This window comes from Triturus cristatus, chromosome 1_1, assembly GCF_964204655.1.
Source record: "Triturus cristatus chromosome 1_1, aTriCri1.1, whole genome shotgun sequence".
Classification (NCBI taxonomy): Eukaryota; Metazoa; Chordata; class Amphibia; order Caudata; family Salamandridae; genus Triturus; species Triturus cristatus.
Genome location: NC_140579.1, coordinates 615034148 through 615050035, shown reverse-complemented (window position 1 = coordinate 615050035; position 15888 = coordinate 615034148). Strand labels below are relative to the sequence as shown.

General features: G+C 51.2%; 1 long non-coding RNA gene across 1 annotated transcript in view; it reads right to left on the bottom strand.

The window, feature by feature from the left end:
* Positions 1–9263, bottom strand: part of LOC146870718 (uncharacterized) — a 95710-nt gene extending 86447 nt beyond the window's left edge. Inside the window, exon 1 of the long non-coding RNA XR_014959442.1 lies at positions 9173–9263. This is a non-coding gene — a long non-coding RNA (uncharacterized LOC146870718). The remainder of the gene's footprint in view (positions 1–9172) is intronic.
* Between the last annotated feature and the right edge of the window lie 6625 nt (positions 9264–15888).

Sequence of the window (15888 nt, the reverse complement as noted above, 5' to 3'; positions counted from 1 at the left end):
GCAAGTAATTCAGAAGTGGGCAGTTAGAATCCTGCCGAGATTGATACTAACAACAACTCAGTCACCCAAGCGCATAGAGCCCTGCTTTCGCATTCAGTAGATAAGAGAGTGATGTTCAGAATTTCAAGTATGGCGCATGCAGCCCTCTACAAACACTGCCCAGAAATGTTTCTCTCCAAGCTCCAAAGATACACTCCGAATGCGGCTGCCCGCGGCCCCCACAGGGGGCCACCCTAAAAGGGCGGCCCATTTAGTGGCATTTCGGCACTTCCCCACCCCCACTTACTACTGCGGGACTCCAGGAGGAGTCCCACTACATGGAGCTCCAGGCTCGTCATTTCCGGCACGCCGTGGGGTGGGGAGGGTATTTAGGCCTCCCCCCTCCATTTAGGGTCCTCTTTGGTGCCTGGCACGTCGTCTGGTCGGTAGGAGATCGCGGGTTGCATCTCCTGTGTACGGGGTCGGAGTCCTGGTCTGGAGTCGCTCCAGCAATTTGCGGTGAGCATGTACTGTTAGAACGTCAGATGTGTTGATCTTTCCCAGTATTTGCACACAAAAAAATTGCATTTATATACATGTACTACCCTTGAGGAGGCGTTGTAATAATTTAAATATCACTATTTCTTTTAAAGCACTATGGCTACAGAAAGCTTAACACTGACAAAAGGCAACATTGTTTTATGTGTAGCGTACAAAAGTGTGAATCTTCTGCCTAAATCAGGAGGGTTTGCAAGTATACTGGAAATGTGCTCAAATGTACTCATGATACAGCTGCTAAACATATATGTGCGGGCTTAAGATCTGATATCACTTCTTGTGATGTCAGTTCCTGTGATGTCACGTGCTGTGATGTCATGCGCTGTGATGTCACGCATTGCAATGCCACTTGCATACCAATTAAGTAGGTTAGTCCCCCCACTTCTTTTTTTAGGACTTGTGCCCTGGAGAAGGTGTCAGAGGGTGAGTGCTGCAGCGAGTAAGACACGGGTGTTGGGTCGCCATAAACAATCAAACAAATGGGGGGCTGAGTGGGGAAAACTGTGGCATAAGCTCAATTGATGAACTAAGAATGGAGACATCCTGCGAACCAGCACCCAGCACGTTGTTTGAGCACGGACTGCAGCTTCCGTTCAGCCAACAGTTCATGCAGGGACTGCAATTTATGTCTATTTATATTATTTTATATTCGGCAGGGCTTCCAGAGATGATCTGTGGATAGTTTATGTGTGCTGTGCACCCAGAATAAACTGTAACTCAACACAGAACTAGACAGGGAGCCTGGGCAGAGCGCAGGGGGGGGGGGGGGGGGGGGGGGGCAGAGACTGTGACGGCAGCGAGAGGAAAAGCTGAGAGGCGTGAGCGAAGGGCAGAGAGATGGGGTGTTCAGGGGCGGCCTTAGGCATGTGCAAGCTGTGCACCTGCACAGGGCCACCAAACCCCAGGGGCCACCACGAGGAATCAGATACAATACATATTTGTGGCGGCCCCTGGCAGGGATTTGGCGCATGAACGACTGAGGCGTGCTAAATCCAATGTGATGCACGCTGAATGGTTGTTCTTATACTCTTTTCCTTTCTAACCCAGTCTCGTCTTTGTGTGGGGTCGGCCTTGTTTCGGGCTCTTCTGGTAGGTCTTGTGCTTGTTTAGAACTTTTTTTCCAGGAGAATCGAGCTTGTTTTAATAGTCCAGATCTGGCACCTCCGGAGGTTCCCATGCGCGCGCATGCGCAGTGCCCGCGAGTTCTGCAGCGAAGGGGTTATAGAAGCACCACGCATCACTGGCGGCAGGAGGGGTGGCAGCACCCGTGCCCGGCGTGCAGCGAGCAGCACCGAGACCGGCCGAGGCCATGCACCGGCACGCCTAGAGACCCTGGGCAAGAAAGGCCGCCTTGCAGAGGATAGCATGTCAGTGTGCAACCTTTGGTGCCAGCTGCGAGGTGAGCAGCCCGAGGGTCAGGGCATGGGGAGGGGGAGTGAGGAGGTCAGCGTGTGCCACTGCAGAGTGAACCCGAGGGAAGGTGAGCCATTGGACGAGGGTGTGGGGAGCCCTGGGGAGGAGGGCAGATCAGGCGTAGGAATGTATCCCAGCCCGTGGGGGTGAGGAGCCGGGGGCGTAGGGAAGGTTGGGTGAGGATGTTATTGTAGATGGTGTGTGCTTTGGGTCTGGGTGGAGGTAAGCCATGTGAGGTGGCGAGCTGGAGGTATTCTGGTGGTCATGGGAAGGGAGGGCATGATGAATCGTGAGAGAAAGCCTCTCTCTCACGATTCATCTCGGAGAGGGCGCGTGTAGGAGAGTAGGGTCTGCTATCCTATGGTCACCCCAAATTTTTGCTTTTTGCTTCACTGGTTTTTGACATATTGAGGCTGTGGGCCTGCCAATCAGACCCCCAGCCTGCTGTTCTCTCTACTAAATTAAAACTATGCACCCTAGGTGCATAACCAATTGGAAGTGGATCACCCTGTCAGCCCCTGTACCAGTGTACACTAGGTACCCAGGGCATTGGTGTACCCAAGGCCTGCCAAGGGCTGCAGCATGTATTATGCCACCCCAGGCTTGGCCTAACAATTTGACACAACTGGCTGATCACTCAGCTGGGGTAAGTTGGTGTAATCACCTCTTACTTAGGTGTAGTATACCTATACCTAACCTTAAATGGGACACCTGGTAACCTATAAGTCACTCCTATGGCAGGCCTTAACAATCCTGAAGGCAGAGTGCTTGGTTCCATGTGAGATGGTGCTCTGGCATGAGCTGAGCCTGTCTGCAGTGGTCGGAACAACTTCCTTCTACTGTTTCCAGATATCGTCATACCATATACTCTTAAGTGCATTATGAACCTCGCGGTTAAATGCTATCTTTGGTTTGGCTTTATCAAAACATGTCGAGTAAGGTGTCATACGAATTGGAACACTAACCCCTCGCCAATTCTGGCGACGGGGTTAGCATTCCACCCTTCTAGAGGGACACGACATGTACAGTGCCTGAAACCCGGGTAAAATCAGACATAGCCTCAGCTCCACAAAATGGATGCTGCCACCACAGACACAAGTCTGCCCTCCTGCTGCTGGGAGTCCTTCCAGCTTGGGAGGTGTGGACAAAGGGTTTCCTGCCAGGGGAGGTGCGTGCACCACCCCAGACAGGATTTTGTGTATTGGTCAGGTAGGGCTTGAAAGAAACCAGACATGCCTGTGGCTCACAAGGAGCCTCGGTGCATATGCCAGTTCAAACCGGTCCTGGGGCACACCAGTCCCGGGCCTGGGGCGAGCTGGACAAAGGATTGGGGGTGTAACCACCCCCCTTCCTGGTCCCACCCATAGGGAGGGACCTAGCAGGTAGTCCGGCCCCTAGAATCCGAATAAAGGTAGGAGCTGTGTCCTAAGACTTCAGACATCCTGGAATCAACTTAAAACTAAGAAGAAGACGGGAACTTCGACGCTCTGCTGCACAGAGGACTGAAGCCAATCTCCCCTGTGGTCAGGGAGTGACCACCTTGCTAACGCAAGCACCATCCAGCGAATCAACGTCTGCTTTGCCGCCGCCTCCCGCCGGAGCCCGAGCCCAGAGACTGACAAGACCTGGACCTCCAGACCTCTCACCGCCCGATCCACAGTCCCTGCAAAGAGGAGACCCGTGGAGGCACCGAGACACGTGGAGCCAGCCATCTTGAAACGACTACGACAAGCTGACCAGTGCAACAACTGAGGCTCCCTCCAAGTTGTGCTTTGGGTCCTGAGAAGCCCAACCCTCGAGCAGCATCTGCACCAAAGGTGAGCCCTCCAGCATCTCCACGATCTGCGTGGGGCCCTTCTGCATTTTGCCACTCGACGCGCCTAACCGGTTGCTGGCCCGCTGGCTAGTGGCCATCTTGGCGACGAAATCTACGACAAACACCGCTGGTCTGGTTGCTCCAGACTGGCCCTTGCTCCCCTCCAAAGGAGCAGTTCCTCTGACCTTGCTGGTCAGAACCATCAGCTTAAACTCCTTGCCTACAACAATTGCTTTTGCCAAGGCTTGTTTGCTTCGATCAAGTCGCCGACACCGCCGACAGCGAGAGCCTGCGTGGGACAGCTCGTGACTCGACTCCTGGACGTCGTCGACCTTCAGGGACCACGTGGCTGCAGAGTCAAGCTACACCTTCCTTCCTGTTTGCACCCGACATCGCCTGGTACCCACCTGGTGCCACGCTGGTCACTGGCTAGTGACTGTGAACACTGTCCCCTCTGCTTACAGGTCTTCAACATCTCCGATCCACTCTTGGATCCACTGCATCTCTTCCCGACCGACCGCCTGCAGCACTTTTGTCTACAGGCCCCACGGAACAGATAGAAGAAACCCGACGCACTTCGAGGCCTATGCACCCGCTTCCTGTGGGTGAGGTAAAGCTGGCACACCTGTGCCCAAGTGTAGTATTACATCTCTAGTGCCTGTGTTCCAAATCTCAAGTTCCTAGGTCATCCGGAAGATTCCTTTTGCAGTAACTTTGTACTTTTTACGCCCCCATTGAAACCTATGGGAGCACGCGTGTGACTATTTGCTCTGCACACGCCACCCGTGGACCTCCTGGTCACTAACTGACGTTAGCTCCTTGTAGGCCCAGCGATTCTAGAGGCCCTAGGCCTTTTCCCTTTTCTGTTCGTGGTACTTATACCACTATTTTAGTATATGGTTTGAGTGGCCACCAGGGCCTATCCATATAACGTGCAACTTCTGTGTATTCTGTGATAATCTTGTTTGACGATTTGTGCTCCTGTGCTCATAAAGAGACTAGGGGTTACTTTGAGAAATAAATACATATATATTTTGAATATATATCTGTGTGGTGTCCTTTCATTGGTATAAAAGGGGGTTACATTTGGTAAAACAGCTGGCTTAACACGCTTCACGAGTTTAGCCTCAAAGACTGCTTAGCCTACGCTACCACTAGGGCAGCTAGTCCGAAAAGGTTGACTTACAACCACACCATAAGGGTTGCTTGGCATGGTACAAGGTGATCACTTTAACTAGTGAGCATCATATACCAGGCCAACTTCTCACAGCGCGGGTCGGAGAGGTGGTCACCGTGCGCCAGGGGTAGGGAGTGGTACAGATCGGCGCTGTATGTTGAGGGAAGAGTGAGTCAGGAGTGCAGGGGCGGTGTTTACTTGTGGCTATGGGGAGGCATGGTGACTTTTGGAGGTGTAACTTGGGAGGCACGGTCGTATTGGGGGGAAGAGGAGAGCAGGGTACGAGGTGTTAGACGTAATGTTAAGGATTCATTAAAATGATTACAATTACAATCATGAAAACAGAGTATGAAGCTGATACTTGTGATCTAATGAGTGGATCTGCCTGCACAAATCTTTTAAAACATCGAGTGTTCGAATGTACTTGGCATTTGGTTATGTCTGTTTATATGGTGTTGAGGCAGACATGAAATGCAAGCACCTATGGATGGACGCCTGGAATAGAATGGCAGTGCCTACCCATGTTAACTCAATCTAATGACCTTTTGCAGAGACCTTGGTAGGAGACTGGCTTCTTGATCATTTCTTTAATTACATTCCAGTGCTTGTCATGTGACTAGCAGAGAAAACTAGTTTAACTAGTCCTCAGTTTGCAATTGGTGAAGCAGCCTTCTCTGTCCATACTAGGGGCATAGTTACCATTGGTTCAGCAAGTACAGTGGTATTGAGACCCAAAACCCTCAGGGGCCCATTGAACCCTGATAATTGCTATATTTTACTTCCTGAGCAGCAGCCAAAGGGGCCATTTTCCTTGCTTATGCCACGGCCCATGGGGTCGTTGGTACGCTGTGCTAGTGATTCGTACGTCTGCTTGAAAGTTGTCTCCTGACTGGATGTTCCTTGAGCATTAATTTTGCTTCAGTGAACCTCTAGTGCCTTTTCATAGCCTTAGGACTCACTGTAATTAATCCTTGTTTAATAGGTGCTCTGAAAGCGAGCAGAACTGGTTGCTGGAATATGGCACTATACAAGAAACCTTAATTAAATATATTGTATTTTGGCTTTTGACAATGTGGTAAAGTGGACGAGTCTTTGGTTACCTGTAGGCTGTCTTCAGGATCAGTTAGTGACGTACTGAGACAGGTCTCTGTGTGCCATAATTTCAAGGTAGCTTACTCTCTTCCTGCTAAGGTCACTTCCCAAATAGATCATGAACTATTCTCCAGGCTCTACTGTTCTCAGTGGACTGAGAAAACAGACCTTGTATGCCAAGTCACATGATCTACCCTATAGTTTTATAACACACTTCAAATAAACCTTCCATATGTGGCTAGTCCTCATAATGTGTCATACATGTAGTGGGAAGGGTAATTACTATCAATCAGTCAGGGTTTGTAACGCTCAGCTGCTTCACACATAAGGGTCTCGAGGCGGTGTGGGATTCATGCTGCTGGATCATGCTGCTTGTTGGTTGAACAGCGAGGTCTTGTGGTCCTTCCTGAACTGCTGGAGTGATGGTGAGGCTCTGAGGTGCAGGGGGAGGGTTATCAGGTCTTCACTGCCAGGTGGGAGAAGTAGCGGCCTCCACTGTTTTATCAGCGGCTGCATTGGGTGGCTGCTAGGGAGATGGTTCTGGAACATATTTTCCTGGTAGGTTGGTGGAAATTTACTTGTTCATTAAGGTATGCTGGTCCTTCATTGTGTAGTCCAGGGAAGACATGGCTTGGCAGTTCGGGCTGGACTGTTCCCATGAGGCACAGGGTCAAGGCTGATTTGCATATGGCCATGTCTGAACTGGGGTGGTGTGGTGAGCAAAAAAACGATGGATTTAGGCCCAGATCTCTGTACTGGGGTGAATGTATGACATTGTTCTGCATTCTGTCCATCAACTGTTGTTTTTGCAAGAAAATAAAAATGACACATCAAAATCTTTCAGCAGCCGCCACTGCTGATTGTCTTCTTTTTTTCCCTACCCACTGCTAGCCTCGCCCGCTGCATTGCAAGCAAAATGAAGAGAATTTGAGTACACAAATCTGGTTATTCGAAACGAAAGAGAAAGGTGGCTCAGCAGGCTTTCGTAGTGTCACAGGAAGGAGCAATCCTGAACTTTATCACCCAAGGGAAACCTAAAGATGGAGAATCCTCTGGCCAGAGTACTGCTGATGCACTGACGACCATAAAGAAGAACAAAAAAATGATGATATCCATGAGCAGAATGATACTCATGAGCAGACCAATGAAAATGAACAAGGTGACTCTGAAATTGATACAAACATGCAGCAATTACCAACTCAGGATGAGAATTATTACAAAAGACCCTCAGACAGAGAAACTGAAACATCATTCATCGGTCCATCAACATCTGGCATTCTGAAGGAGGTTCAGAGTTTACAGACGGATGATGCTGATATTGAAAAGGAAGCCAAAGAGCAAGACCATGTTACAGACCCGTGTTCTGAATATGATTTATGTGATTGGAGGGATCCTACTTTGTGGCCGAACTCTCTTACGGACGCGCAACGTGTTTTTCTTGTTGAAAGGGGTCCCTCCAGAGACCCAGATTCTAAAATAAAGTATCCAAGTGATGAGCACTCAAAAAGTAAACGTTGTTTTTCTGTTACCATGTTACTGGTCATCTAACGCCTTTTCTGGACGTTTTATTAAAACACCTTCCTGAGCTCCACCCCGCCCGGACCCCCTCTTCCGGGGCCCCCTACCTGCACTCCCTGCACAGGGCCACCATGAGCCTAGAGCCGCCCCTGGGGTGTTCGAGAGCACACTGGAGCAATGTAAGGCCTTCCGCCAGACCACACGCCAAGGGGGCATCCTTGTCTTCTACGCATCCGAAAATATTCCCCCGGGCGCCCTACAGGCTTGTGCACCCACCCCATCACAAGTAGTGTATTGTGGCTCAGTGAGCTGAACCGACAAAGGTTCTGATGTGGAATTCATGACTCCGAAACCAACTGGGCACACTTAGCTCCATCTTTCCATACATTCAGATCAATTACTTGATTAATAGCAAGCGTCGCTATTTACACTGCTTATGAAACGCGTGGAGAGTTCTATAATACTACAGAAAAGAGTTAACATTCCCGTCCAGACTGTTATTGGGGACTTCCTGGGACCCTCCTCTGCCACCTCGTTCACATGTTGGCAGAATACTCTCCGATCTCCGCCTCACACCCAGCCCTGGTAAACGACGCTTACCAGGGATTGCACACAATACAAGCTGTGGTTGCGATCCTGTCAGCGATGCTGGGGAAGCACTATGGGGTGAGCTCGGGGGCAAATTGACGGCCTTGTGAGTAGTGGGAGCAGGGCTCGCAGCAGCTGTTGCAGTATTCCGCTGCTGGCCCAGGCTCACTCGCTGGCTGAGGCCTGTGTCTCTGGGGCGTGACTAGGGTTTGGGGCACAGCCCAGCTGGGTCGCAGCGGCAGGCCTGACATCGGAGCCCCGTGGATAAGCAGGCATTCGATGCCCTCCACCCCCACGACCCTTCCCAGTCTCCCCACACTAATCGCCGACATGCCCCACCAACACACAGCCTCCCATCAGGGCACGAGGGAGCAACTAGAGGTTCCGTCTAATGCCCAGGGAAGGTTCCAGGGATCTCTGGGATCAAGGATTGACCCCGACCGGTGCCTGGCCAGACTCCTGACCTTCTATCGCCCTTGTGCCCCCCCCGGGGGCGCATGACCCGTCCGAGTGGCCTGGGCCCAGGATGATGGTCTGGGCGTGCCAGGAGCAGCCCCAACCCCCACCTCGCCCTCAGGCGGATAGAAGCCTCTGCAATGGCCGGGCTAAGCAACCCGGCCTGGGGGACTGCCTACCAGTGGGGAAACGGCGTGCCTGGCACAACAGATTGTCAGCGCGCTCAGCAATGCAACGTAACCACGAGAGCCACTTCGAACTTATCGGCCGCCTGGTGTACCAGTGGTGCCAAACCGGGATCAGGGAAGGCTGCCTCCCCGCTTTGGGGAACCTGGATTGAGGGTGGGAGGAAGTCACGGAGCCCGGATTGATGAATGGCCGACCCCCGATGCCCCTACCCCGGCCCTGAACCACGGCGCTGCTCATTCCCGCCCGATCTCCGCTGACCTAGTGCGGATTCTGAAATGTGGCAGGTCAGGGGTAATGTCTGTAGAAGAGACATGGGGACAACGGACTCTCAGGGGATAGACCCTGAGGGGGGTGGGGGGGGGGGGGGTGGCAACAGGCCAACTCACCGCAAATTGCTGGAGCGACTCCAGACCAGAACTCCGACCCCGTACACAGGAGATGCAACCCGCGATCTCCTACCGACCAGACGACGTGCCAGGCACCAAAGAGGACCCTAAATGGAGGGGGGAGGCCTAAATACCCTCCCCACCCCACGGCGTGCAGGAAATGACGAGCCTGGAGCTCCATGTAGTGGGACTCCTCCTGGAGTCCCGCAGTAGTAAGTGGGGGTGGGGAAGTGCCGAAATGCCACTAAATGGGCCGCCCTTTTAGGGTGGCCCCCTGTGGGGGTCGTGGGCAGCCGCATTCGGAGTGTATCTTTGGAGCTTGGAGAGAAACATTTCTGGGCAGTGTTTGTAGAGGGCTGCATGCGCGATACTTGAAATTCTGAACATCACTCTCTTATCTACTGAATGCGAAAGCAGGGCTCTATGCGCTTGGGTGACTGAGTTGTTGTTAGTATCAATCTCGGCAGGATTCTAACTGCCCACTTCTGAATTACTTGCGGGGAAGGTCGGTGGGGTGCGGGATGGAGGGTCCTAGTTTTAGACTGAAGGCCAAAATATAATTCGTTGTAGTAGTGTAGGCGAGAAAGAATGATAGCTGGAACCACTAGCTTTGCCACCGGTGTTGGCAGTATCGAGAGCACTTTCCACAGCATTCGCAAGCAGACTAAACACGATGCAGAGATTATAGTAACTTGCTTTTCCAAAGTAAGCGTGTTACATATGACAAAACTCAAGTTTTTAGCAGAGGCGTGGTAAAACTTCCCAGCTCTGCAGGCCTCCAGTTTAGAGTATAGGCGATTGGCAGGGAACCAAATATCATAGTGATAATATCGGCCACAATCACCAGCCCTCATGCAGCAACATACAGGTAACATAAATAATCAGACAAGACACCTTTTTGGTGGAAAAAATTGCTGCAGGTTTATTAGCATACCAAATATGCCAACATGGTGGGTTATCTTACAGGTGATCCAAAGGCAAGCCCTGTAACTCCGCCACAGCCTGGGTGTGGCGACTGTAGCAGCCAGGGCCCCCCACCAAGGCTGCCATTCCTACTTACATCCTGCTATTTCTAGGGCCTCTCCCCTATCCAGCAAGAACAGGTCCATGCATATACTGGACAGATGTACCCCATCGTCCTCAAAGCACCCTGTGAATTTGGCATGTAGCACCCATGTCTAACGAAGCCAAATCCCCTCTGCTCAGTGATTTTACGCATAGCGCAGATAAACCTCTTGTGCGCAGGCTCCATCGCCTCCCCCGACCGAGCTCCATGCCCCGGGAGCCGGGGGTGAATTCAGACCACTAAAGTTCACCTGTCCCCAACTGATTGCTAATAGGCACCTTGTGGTCTTTTTCTAGGGTACATTACTTCGCCACATTGACCAGACAATTTCATAGTTCTTTTCGATTGATCCCTGGCGAACATAGTAATGGTGTCACAACAGGTTTGAGGGAATAAGTGTATGGTGCCCGTTATTAGACACTGCACCCTTTTGTGAAGTGACAACTTATGCAGCCTACTCTGCTTGCTGAACCTTCGACTGGTCACAGATGCCCGGTCCCTGCTATCCACCTGTGACCCTTGATACTTACACCAGTAATGGTGTCGGACTACCAGATTCTGTGTCACATGTTTCGCTGTAGTCCCTTTGGTGGATCCGCTGGGACCCTTCTGTATCCCTGCAAATGCTGTGTCACGCACTACGGCCCTTTAATGCCCTTGCCTGTCCCTCAAAGACACCTGACAGCCTGATGCCCCCCGCAGCTTTGGTGAAGGGTTTTGGGCCCAGCACACCCAGTCTGTGTTTCTAACATTTATCTTCCTAGAGGCGCCAGTTAGTGTGAGTGGCTATCCCTGTCCTGGCAAGGCATGTCAATGGCCATTCCCCCTTTTTGATGACTATCCTGCCATGGGATATATGACATAAGCACGGGTGTCCTCGTGTACCTGTCGTGCAAGAGGGTGAACAACATGAACGAATACCTGTCCCTTCTTGAGCAGTGGGAACGGCAAAACAATCCTTCTTAATCATGGTAGCCAAATATGCTCTGGCCCCATGTTCCCCTCAGCTTATTGCACCGCAACCCACAAGTTACCTGGCAGCTTCCGCAAATGCCTGGCTCCCTGGATATAGGGCGGGTTTTTTTGTCTGTCCTGGATGGTCTAGAGGATCCATCTCTTGGTGAATGCTTGCAACCCCTAACATTATCACATTAGTTGGACAAGGCCACTGCCTGGCCGCAAGCTTAGCTGATGTTGCTAACGTTGGCGTTATGCCGTCTTTGGTGTTTAGCTTCCCTTTGCTCCAGGGGAGAGCAGCCCTGTCTGGCGGTGTGTGTACTGAAGGAGATGTGTCCTGGAAGTACCATTGATATGAGTTCAAATGTCACTACTTCGCACTACTTGGTGTGTTTAATAAAATTAATAACATGTCCAACCTATCACTCGGGCATTCCTCGCTTACTTAGGCATGTTGGATAGGCGGAATTCCGTAAAATATGTAAGCTATCTCCCTAGGCATACCCTCCCTTTAACACAGGTTTTTCTTCTTTAGGCATGTCACTAATTGTCTCCATCATGCGTTTAAGGCCAGTCTGAGTTCTGCTTAGGCAACATCCCTTCTAACACACCGTGTTGAGTAACTACTCATGTTTATCTCTTTTACAAGTCGTCCCCGTTTGCCTGGCACTCGTTGGACCCAAGGAAGCTTTTAACTAGCACCCTATACGAATGTATATACATGTTGCGCAACTAGGGGAACTATTACTTCCTCACTACGTACTTCCTGGCATGTAAATACTGCAAAAGGTACCCGAATAACCACTAAATAAATACTGTCTAGGTAAAAGCTTACCAGTGCTCCTAGCCAAGGGCCCTCCACTGCGTGTCAACCCCTGTTGTTGAGTTTTCGACTGTTGATTTTGCCTGCCCACATCCTGACCCTTCAAGTAAAACCAGCCAACCAATCGCCTACATGGCCATTAACGTGCCAACATGTGTCCAATGAGATTAAACCAGTTAGGGGCTTTATTGGCTCTGCCAGACCCAAAGTGGAGCCAGAGCTGAATGGTCTTAGTGGGGTCAGACTGGAAGAGGTATGTTTGGCTAATGCAGGCCCAAAATCTATTCAAAATTGATAATGCATCACCATAGTGCCAACAGGCCTGAGTATAAGAAACTGGCGATGCTGTGATACAACTTATGTAAATGTCTCAGCGTGGGCCAGAATGGGCGGTATATGTGTGGCTTATTCAGGCCCAACCAATCTGCAGGGCTACCCAGCTTGCTCAGGCAATATGCTGAATATTGCCTGGTATTTAGCCGCCATGTCATTGCCTCCCTATATTTACTACAAAAGGAGCACAACACCTACAACAAGCCCATCTGTTGGCTTAGTCAATGCATCTTAGTTGCATAAGATAAATAAGCCACAATTATAGCTTTCTTGCATAGCCAACCGAGAGCTAGCCGCCCCCATCCATGGCTGCCAAGGTTTCAACTGCTATGTGTGACATTTCCATCATTTCAGTGCACTAAGAGTGACATTTAAAAGACTATGAATGACACTTTCTTGCTAGCACACCACATCAAATTAATCTGGGATTGGCAGGAAGATGACAGACATAACATCAACACCATATATTATAGCTGATCAAACATTCAACACTAACCGTCGGACAACAGACCCCCCTACTTGTTAATTTACCCTGTCACAGCGGTTATTCGTACTTCGCTCTTAGCCGTGCCGCCTGGTGGCCAGGAGACCCCCTGCTGATACACCGGCAGCATCTGCTTGAGCAAGGAAAAACTTCTTGGCCTGCACCGCTTACGACACCATTAGCATTATGGCGAAAGAAGGCATACTGCGACGTGCAGGTCAGGGAACACGAGGAACGAAAGGTGACCCCTAACAGCTATCCACCCCTGTTTCACACCGTGACGAATGTCGCGCAGCAGCACGACCTAACGGCGTCAGGGGAGCGGTGTTGCTTTCCACAACTGCCCTCCTAGCCTCAGTGATTTCCGTCAACTGTTGGCAAACTCCGTGGAATAAGGCTCGATCCTTGAGGCTCTCACTTGGCCTTGTGTTAAAACTTATCAGCTGACATCTTAGCATGGTATAGCCGATAAAGCAGCTGTAAGAGAGTGGCGCCCTCCTCGCTGACCTAAAATAGTATTTTACAGATTTACATAGCGCGAACTTGACCCGATTGGCTTGGGCGCATTACATGAGCTCCGAAAGGATACATTCATTATTTGGCAGGCGTAAGATAAAGTGCTTGCCTTTCGGGAGGGCCCGTGCGTCGCCAATGTGGGAGGAGCGGGAAACCCAAGCCTAACCAGGCCCCTGCTGATAAGGCGCCCCTTGCACTGCAGAGTGGTGGACGCGCTAGGAGGGGCAGGGGTAGTCGACCTTAGGCCTAGGCCCTACCCCGCTGCGCCTGCCCCCCCCCCACAGAATTTCGGCAAGATATGCCTGCGACTCGACAAGCTGCAGCGACGTGGGACACGCTGAGGCCCGGTTCACAATGCCTGGCGGTGTACCATGACTCTCACCATTTATTGTGCACAAAACATGGCTGCCAGGCTGCGACCATCTCATGCCACATAAGTGCCACCCTGAGTGGCGGGCGGGGTGCTGTGAATCATCTGGTGCCCGGGAACAGCGAATCCCCAGAACCAACGCAGAGCCAGGGGCAGTCCCTAAGGGACGCAGGAAACCCCAAGGGACTGCACCCGCCTTCTCTCTCCCCCCGATGAAGGCTCGCAGCCGGGCCGCCCTCGGTGCAACCCTGCTGTGGCGACGCGATCGGGGTGGGGGTCAAAGGTGCGTGACCCTTGCCAAGCCCGGCCTGTCCCAAACCAGTTGCTACCTCTTCCCGGTTGTCCCCTGCTCGGCAATGTGGAACGAGCCGCACTACAATCGGGACAAATCGAGATGTTCCCCATGGGCAGAGAAACGTGTTAAGGTGCCTGAAATCACACAGCACCTCTTGGGAGATTAAGGGGGGAGGGAGGGGGCGAGCCGACACTAGACCAGTTTATTGTGTGTGAAAAAGGCCGCTTTATTGAAACAGGTGCATATCACAATTTCATTCCTTGGCCACTGCCTTACAAAACTAAACACCTCACTATACAAGAATTTCCTGACCCCTTGTTCCTCCCCCCACCCCTACGATCCCCACATCAGTTCCCCCATCCCACAAAATACAACATAACATTCCATAACCATCATATAATCCAATCCTACACAATCTAGCCTTTCCAAATCCTAAACTCTCCTGACCGTAATCCCTACCTGCCTTTGTGCTACTGTAACTAACTAAACTCAAATCTAAACATATCCAACCTGGTTACCCTTTCCCTGTTCCTGCTCACAAACTACCAAACCTATAACAACAAACTCCAGCCAATCCGGCCAACTGTCAACCACCCCGCCTGCACCTGTTCCAAGCGACAATACACCAAACTGCCCCTATGTACCTGTTCCAACAAATGCTGCCTACAAAAAATTCCCACCCAAAAATAAAATTCTGCCCGCAAAACAACCCCTGAAAACCCCTAAAAAATAGGGTGGGCGGGAGGGGGACAAAAATCCCTGCCTTGCACCAGCGCTCCCAGCCACCAGGTCACCAAACCTAAAATGGTGGCTGGGATAGCGCGCAAATACATTATAAACCCTTTGGGCTATAAATTCCAAAATTGGGCTACATTTGGGCTATTCCCAAATGTAGCCCAAATCCTTCAAAATGGCCGCTCCGGCCACTCCCCCCCTCTCCCCTCCCAATCTGCCCGGGGGGCAGACCTCGCTGTGCTCGGCTGCCCCCAAGCTCCCATTGGGAGATTAAGGGGGGCCAGCCGACACTAGACCAGTTTATTGTGTGTGAAAAAGGCAGCTTTATTGAAACAGGTGCATATCACAATTTCATTCCTGGGCCACTGCCTTACAAAACTAAACACCTCACTATACAAGAATTTCCTGACCCCTTGTTCCTCCCCCCACCCCTACGATCCCCACATCAGTTCCCTCATCCCACAAAATACAACATAACATTCAATACCCATCATATAACCCAATCCTACACAATCTAGCCTTTCCAAATCCTAAACTCCCCTGACCGTAATCCCTACCTGCCTTTGTGCTACTGTAACTAACCAAACCCAAATCTAAACTTATCCAACCTGGTTACCCTTTCCCTGTTCCTGCTCACAAACTACCAAACCTATAACAACAAACTCCAGCCAATCCCGGCCAACTGTCAACCACCCCGCCACCCAGAAAAGGGCGGGAGTGTAGGCGGATACAACGCCTCCCCCTTTTTCTGCCCCCCCCCCCCCCCCCAACAGAACCCCTGTTTTTTTTTTTTTTTTTTTTCTATCGACGATAGACACCTAACAGCCGTGCTAACACCTCCCGCAACTCCAACAGCTACAGGTTCATCCCCAGCCGAGACAAGTGTACCCCATCATCTCTGAAAAATTCCTGCGAGTCGTAGCGAATTTCCCTATGAGCAATCCTACTAATCCCTGAATGCCGACAAAACCTCACCATCTCAGTGTTCAATTTCCTCCTTACTTTGTCAACTGCCCCAGGGTTGACGGCCCCTCTCCAAACACTCCGGGGAACAAACTCCGTCCAGACAATGGAGCACCCTGCCCACTGAGCTTTGATCAACGCCAAGTCCCTTTTCATTGCCCGCATCAGCGCCAA